This window comes from Pseudorca crassidens, chromosome X (genome assembly GCF_039906515.1).
Source record: "Pseudorca crassidens isolate mPseCra1 chromosome X, mPseCra1.hap1, whole genome shotgun sequence".
NCBI lineage: Eukaryota > Metazoa > Chordata > Mammalia > Artiodactyla > Delphinidae > Pseudorca > Pseudorca crassidens.
The window spans coordinates 110378897-110387049 of NC_090317.1; the positions used below are offsets into that span (position 1 = coordinate 110378897).

Here is an 8153-nt window from a genome sequence, read left to right on the forward strand (position 1 = left end):
CTCAAAAATTCTACTCATTTTACAAAAATAGAATCATACTCTATGTGCTCTTTTTAAATTAGAAAGTAATTTACTTTTGTGAAAACAAAATAAACTGAAGGGAAACGTGGAATAGCAGCACTTCACATAAATGTTTATTTGAAAAATCTAAGTGATACGACTAAATGTAAAATTAGACTTTGAAAAACAAAGAATTTGGAGCCATTTTGGTGTCAATACATGTTTATGTTTCAAATCTACGTGATACATTTTGACACCTTTCTGGGAAATTTGAGAAAATTGGCACTCAGCCACTTATTCCAACTTTACCTTCTCCATCCTCGGCTTTTATTCACTTATAATGATTTTACTATTGTCAAGTTTTATCACATTTATGTACTGTTTTCGAACTCTAAACTTACAATAGGATCAATTCAGTAAATTTAAATTGATTCATTGCTTATCATCGTTTACGTCATTCCTGATTTCTTTATTTTAAATCACACAACTAATTAGTTGTATTTCATGATCAGATAGTATTTGTGAGTTTAATCTATAAGAGGGAAGCTGTATTATCTGGGTATTATATGCCTTAGAGTACTTTCTTTTCTTTCTTTTATTGCTGCAAAAAGTTTTACTGTTTCCATTTGGTCCAAGGCTTGGGAGAAAGCTCCAGGGTGGTTAAAAGCTGCTTAGTGGCTGCAGAGCGGGGCTTTAGGCAGAAGCCCTGATACCAGAGGGGCTCCTCAAAGGCCGCTGGGCTCTGGACGCTCCTACTCGTGCTGAAGGGCGAGCCTTTCGACGAGGGACTCGCCCAGCCCCACCTGGGGACCAGCCGGCCTGCGGAGGTTGGTCAGGTGGGCGCGCATTGTCTGGATGACTTTCACCTGCTCATCTAGGAGGCGGCTCTCCGGGAAGTCACAGAGGCGGGGGTCTGCGCGGGCAGAGCCCAGGGCGTGCAGGTCCACAAGTGTCTGGTTCAGGTTCTCCTCCACGAGCACGAGGGCTTCCACAGCGTCCTGGGTTTCACCCCACTCATCCTGAGACGCTTCTGCACGTCCTGAAAGAGGGCGCGGCTGCCGCGCTGCTTTTGCATTTTCAAGAGGCGCTGGGCGTCCTCACGCTTCCCCTCGGGCACTTCGCGGAAAAAGTGGCCCAGGCCCTCCAGAGCCGCGTCGTGGCGGTGGAAATAGGAGCGCAGAGAGAGGTAGGTGCGGGAGGCCGGCAGATGCATGTCGACCAGGCGGTTGACGGCGGCCTCCACCTCGGCGGAATCATTCTGACGAATCTGGGAGCTCGTGGTGGATTGGTAATACGGAGTTAAGCTCAAAATATGGTGTTGGTGGTCCCGGTGGCCGAGGACAGCTGAGCGGCTGGTTCTGAAGGTTGCGAGTGGAACACAGGTTGGAGGTGGTCGGAGGCGGTAGCGAGGGGCGCCCCTGGGTCTGTTGTGTCCAAACACTGTTGTAGCAGGAGACGGAGCCGCGGGACTGCCCAGCACACTGCTTGCCTTATTTTCTGTTGTCTTTTCACTTGAAGAAAAACTTAACTGGGTATAAAATTCTTGAAACATGGTTTCTCCCTCACTATGGCATAACGTTGCTGCATAATCTTCAGTTGAATGTTGGTTGGTAGAAGGCTGAAGTCAATGTACAGTTGACCCTTGAACAACATGAGTTTGAACTGCACGGGACCACTTACATGAAGATGGTTTTCAAGAAATACGGTAATACCCCATCCGCAGTTGGTTGAACCCAAGGATGCAGAACCAGTATATGGAAGGCTGATCATAAAGTTATAGGTGGATTTTTGACTGGGGAGGGGGGGTGGTCAACGATGGGAGGTTGCCCCTAACCCGCCCCCATTTTTCAAGAGTCAACTGTGCTTTCCATCACCTTCTACATGACTTGCTCTGCCTCTGCCAATGTCCATTTATATAGTTTTAATACATTTAATGTTCAGTGGTTTACCACAATATGCCTTGGCATTAAGGATTTCATTTCAGTTTGTCTAGAGACAATGTGCCCTTTTGGTGTACATATTAAAATCTTTATATCATTGAAAACTTCTGTTTTACATTTAAATACTTTTTAAGTTTAATTTTTATTCCATATTTATCATTTTGATAATCCTTTATTATTCTTCAGGTCTGATCTTTTCAGTTTTGTTTTGGTAATAATCTCATGCCTGCTAGCCACATTATTCATTAGGTTTTCATTCAAGTGCCTCTTCCATTTGTGTTGATTCTAATTTGTCTTTAATCTCTAAATTGTTTTTTATTCTTCCTTGGCTTCCTGGAGCCCACGGTCTCGCCCGTGAAGGGGCTTCCTAGTGTGTGGAAACCTTTCCTCCTTCACAGCTCCCTCCCACTGGTGCAGGTCCCATCCCTCTTCTTTTGTTTCTGTGTTTTCTTTCTTCTTTTGCTTTACCCACGTACGTGGGGAGTTTCTTGCCTTTTGGGAGGTCTGAGGTCTTCTGCCAGTGTTCAGTAGGTGTTCTGTAGGAGTTGTTCCACTTGTAGGAGTATTTTTGATGTATTTGTGGGGAGGAAGGTGATCTCCATGTCTTCCTCCTCCACCGTCTTGTAGGTCCCTACCACTTATTTCTTTAAGATGATGAAAATACTTTTTAGAATGCTTTTTTTCATGGTGTAGTTTTCCTTTATTTGAGTGTGTGTTATTTGTACAACTGATGCTGGTTTCATCATCATTATTTCAAATTTGAATATGAATGGCTACTAACTAGTAATTCTGTGTGTACATTGTTCTGGAAGTGATCATTTCTTTTGGAGTTTGGCCTTTAGAGAATATTATGGGCCTTACACAGTGTTGCAGGGAATGTTGCTAACAGAAGGTCATTTGTGTATGGAGAGGAATATTTACCACTATTTTCTGATACTCAATAAAGTTATATTTCCATGAATCGATTAAAAATATTTAAATATTCTGGCACAAATAATATTAAAATAAATACACTAAGTATTGCTACACATTTAAATGTTGATTACAGACTTAGTCACATACTCTTAAATGTATCTATACAGTAAGTCCAGTATGTCAGAGATTCTCAATTTTCTAATACTTTCATCATATATAAATTTTTACTTTGATAATACAACTTATTACTATTTATACACTGAAACCAATATTAAAATATCAACATTGAAGACTTGTCCTATTTCTTTATTAATTCTATACATGTGTAATTCTATTTGAGATTACAGAAATACTAGTAGATCCCCAAGAGAAACAGTGCAATGTCAGATCAACCACAGTTGCTAATTCTGGCCAAGACATGGGCTATAATTTTATCTTTGAAAGGGATTCACACCTAAGCCAAAATTTACTGGCTGGGTCCCTTGTAGAGTTAATATTCATTGCTAATTCAATTGGAATTTCCAAATCCACACCTGATCTCAGATTGTGTGTCTCCCTCTACTTACATGCCCAACAAGTTTTGATCTGAGAGTATTCTTCCTCAGTTTAGAAGTTACTTCATAATACCTTACAGGAATTTATTATTAGATATTAGGTTTATCTAAATGTGTCTGCTCCAAGAAAAGCACACATTGTGTCTATGTGGTCAGTTCCTGTCTCTGGATTTTCAGCTAACCTATCATCTTGGAACTCATCGCTGTACCCTCATTTGACAGGTCATTGTGTCAGAACACCAGTGCTGCTTATTTGTCCTGATTTTAATACAGTGCCTAACTTCAGAGAATTATGTATCTTTCCTACAGTTCCTAATAGCCAGTTTTCCTTACTTAATGGAGATACAATCTATGTAGCAAACCATAACTAAAATGAAAAGAAAATTTAAAAAATAAGAAATTCTGAATAGGTTGCCATTGTATTTAAGCGTATTCTTCTGTTAGTCATCTTCTTTTATATTTATAATTAACTTGTGTACATTTTTTTTTTTTCTTTTTTGCGGTACGCGGGCCTCTTACTGTTGTGGCCTCTCCTGTTGCAGAGCACAGTCTCCAGACGCACAGGCTCAGCGGCCATGGCTCACGGGCCCAGCCGCTCCGCAGCATGTGGGATCTTCCTGGACCGGGGCACGAACCCGTGTCCCCTGCATCGGCAGGCAGACTCTTAACCACTGTGCCACCAGGGAAGCCCTTGTGTACATTTTAAATTCACTTTTCCATTGGCAAGTATCATTATGGACCCAAGGCTTTTCACAGATAAAACAAGTTCCAAATAATTGTAATTATTACTCTCTTTTTGATTTTTCAGTGTTTCACAACTTGGCCAGTGGGAGCTTTTATAGGGCACAGCTTTGACCTTTTAGCCCTACTGTAGATCTGCTTTAAAGGCATCTTTCTTTTCTGGCAACAAAGTCTTCCAATTCATTATTTATTTTTTCCTGCCTCAAGATATTAAATCAGTTACTCCAATGCACAATAATTTTGAATTAAGAAAGACTTTTAGAACTGTAGCAATTGGAACTATATTCAGGTGCTGGTAACAAGGTCCAGAAATGACATTTATTTAAACAAGTTAGGGGTTTATTTTTCTTACTCTCAGGAAGAGTTTCAGAAGTCAGCAGTCCAATATTAATTTTAATATTAAATGGTTTTGCCTTCTTGTCACCCTCAGGTCTCTGCTTTGACATATGTGTTGGAAAGAATCCCTGAGCAACAATATGCCTAGAAAAGTACATTTTAAAATACATAGAATAATTATAGCAACAATCATTCAATATTTTTCTAAGTCCATATTTCTTCTCATTCTAAAATATTGCTTAACCATGTCAATGAATGTATCCTAGTAGAGTGGCTTTTTACCCCCACCATTATTGAGATATAATTGAAATATAATATTATGTAAGTTTAAGGTGTACAACATGATGATTTGATACACATATATTGTGAAATGATTGCCACAATAAGGTTAGTCAACACATTCATCACCTCACAGAATTACAATTTTTTTCTGTATGATGAGAACATATAAGATCTACTCTCTTAGCAACTTTCAAGTAGATAATACACTATAGTCACCATGCTGTACAGTTAATCCTCAGAACTTATTTATCTTATAACTGGAAGTTTGTACACTTTGACCAACATCTTTCAATTTCCTCCACCCCCCAGCACCTGGCAACCACATTCTACTTTCTGTTTCTATGCGTTTGACAGTTTTTTTTAGATTTCACATTTGAGTGTTGGTCTTTCTCCGTCTGCCTTATTTCACTTAGCATTACACCGTTCAGGTCCATCCATGTTATCACCAATGGCAAGAATTCATTCTTTTTTAAGCTGAATAATACTCCATTGTGTGTGTGTGTGTGTGTACAACCATTCTTCCATCCATGATAACTTAGGTTGTTTCAATGTCTTGGAATAGTGCTTTACTGAACATGGAGGTGCAGATATCTTTGAGATACGGATTTTATTTCCTTCACATATATACCCAGAGGTAGGATTGCTAGATGGTATGGTAATTCTATTGTTAATTTTTTGAGGAACCTCCGTACTGTTTTCCATAGTGGCTGCACCAATTTGCATCCCCACCAACAGTGCAGGAAGGTTCCTTTTTCTCCACATTCTTGCCAATACTTGTTGTTTCTTGTCTTTTTGATAATAGCCATTCTAACAGGTGTGGGTGATATCTCATTGTGGTTTTGATTTGCATTTCCCTGATTAGTGATATTGAGAATCTTTTCATGTGCCTGTTGGACATCTGTATGTCTTCTTTGGAAAAATGTCTATTCAGGTCCTCTGCCCATTTTTTAATTGGATTGTTTGTTTTCCTGCTAACGAGTTGTATATTTGGATATTAACTCTTAATCAGTTATATGATTTGCAAATATTTTCTCCCGTTCAGTAGGTTGCCTTTCATTTTGTTGATGATTTCCTTTGCTGTGCAGAAGCTTTTTGGTTTGATGTAGTCCCACTTGTTTACTTTTGCTTTTGTTGCCTGTGCTTTGGGTGTCCTATCCAAAAACAATCATTGCCAAGACCCATGTCAAGGAAATTTTCCCCCAGCTTTTCAAACTCCTTGGTTATTATTGCTCTGTTAAGATTTTTTAAGATCTTGCTAGGTTTTATGTTTCTATGAACTTTTCCATTTCTTCTAGTTTATCCAGTTTATTGGCATATAATTGTTCACAGTAGCCTCTTACAATCCTTTGTAATCTTTTGGTGTCAGTTGGATAAATGTCTCCTCTTCATTTAGAATTTGGGGGGTTTTTGCTTTTTTTTTTTTTTGAGTCCTCTCTTTTTTTCTTGGTTAGCCTAGCTAAAGTTCAATCAGTTTTGTTTATCTTAAAAACAAACAAACAAACAAAACCCAAACTCTTAGTTTCTTTGATTGTTTTTTCTGTTTTCTTTCTAGTCTCTATTTCATTTATTTCTGCTCTCATATTTATTATTTTCTTCCTTCTACTAACTTTGGGCTTAGTTTTCCTTTTTCGAATTCCTTGAGGGGTAGACTTGGGTTGTTTGAGATTTTCTTTTTATTACTGTAGGAATTTAATGCTGTAGACCTCCCTCTTGGAATTGCTTTTGCTGTATCCCGTAAGTTTTGGTATGTTGTATTTTAATTTTTGTTTATCCCAAGATACTCTCTGATTTCCTTTTTGATTTCTTCCTTGACCCATTGGTTATTTAGGAGTGTGTCATTTAATTTTCACATATTTGTGAATTTTTCAGTTTCCCTCCTGTTATTGAGGGTTTTCTTTCCAGTATCTAAAATGTTTGATAAAGCACATGAAAATATATAATAATAATAGGCTTCTAAACACTGATTCAAAAATTTGCTGATTTAAAAAAATTTTTATAATCTCTCATCTTACTGGTCTTGACTAAAGATGAGAAACTTCACCATGTGAGATATATAAATAATTTGTTTTTTTAATTTATTTTTATAAATTTATATTATTTTTTGACTGCATTGTGTCTTCGTTGCTGCGTGCGGGCTTTCTCTAGTTGCGGCGAGCAGGGACTACTCTTCATTGCGGTGTGCGGGCTTCTCATTGCAGTGGCTTCTCTTGTTGTGGAGCACAGGCTCTAGGCACATGGGTTTCAGTAGCTGTGGCACTTGGGCTCAGTAGTTGTGGCTCGCGGGCTCTAGAACGCAGGTTCAGTAGTTGTGGCACATGGGCTTATTTGCTCTGCGGAATTTGGGATCTTCCCAGGCCAGGGCTTGAACCTGCATCCCCTACATTGGCAGGTGGATTCTTAACCACTGTGCCACTAGGGAAGCCCCTAATTTATTTTCAAATTGTTTAGTACCTCCAAGTTATATGCAGGTAATTTAATTTTAGAAGAAAAAAAAAAGCTTGTCAGGTAGATTTACTTTTGGACCTGCTTTAAGCAAAAGTTAGAATATGTTAATCATTTTAATTAGTTGGTATGTGTTAGGCAGAATAATGTTCCCCAAAGATAAAGAAATCCTAATCCCTGGAACCTATGAATATGTGACCATAAATGGCAAAAGGGATTTTGCAGATGTAATTTAGTTAAAGATCTTGAGATGAGGAGGTTATAACCATATTGTCTGGATGGGCCAATATAATCACAAGACTCCTAAATGTAAAATGAAAGCAGGAGAGTCACTGTCAGAGAGAGATTTGAATATGTTAAGTTGCTAGATTTGAGGATGGAGGAAGGGACCATGAGCCAAGGAATTCAGGTAACCTGTAGTAGCTGGAAAAGCAAGGGAATGATTCTCCCCTAGAGTTCCCAGAAGGAAAGCAGCCTGGTTGATACCCAGATATAAGACCCATTTTAGGCTTCTGACCTCCAGAACTGTAAGATAATACATTTGTGTTGGTTTTTCTTTTTAACATTTTTATTGGAGTATAATTGCTTTACAGTGGTGTGTTAGTTTCTGCTTTATAACAAAGTGAATAAGTTATACGTATGTCCCCATATCTCTTCCCTCTTTTTTTTTTCTTTTTCTTTTTTTTTTTTTGTGGTACGCGGGCCTCTCACTGTTGTGGCCTCTCCCGTTGCGGAGCACAGGCTCAGCGGCCATGGCTCACGGGCCCAGCCACTCCGCGGCATGTGGGATCTTCCCGGACCGGGGCACGAACCCGTGTCCCCTGCATCGGCAGGCGGACTCCCAACCACTGTGCCACCAGAGAAGCCCCTCTCTTCCCTCTTGCGTCTCCCTCCCTCCCACCCTCCCTATCCCACCCCTCTAGGTGGTCACAAACCACCGAGC

The 8153-nt window shown here is 39.4% G+C and overlaps 1 pseudogene; it reads right to left on the reverse strand.

Annotated features, from left to right (window-relative positions):
* Positions 1-752: 752 nt before the first annotated feature.
* On the reverse strand, positions 753-1552 carry LOC137216717 (ferritin light chain pseudogene; annotated as a pseudogene).
* Positions 1553-8153: the final 6601 nt, after the last annotated feature.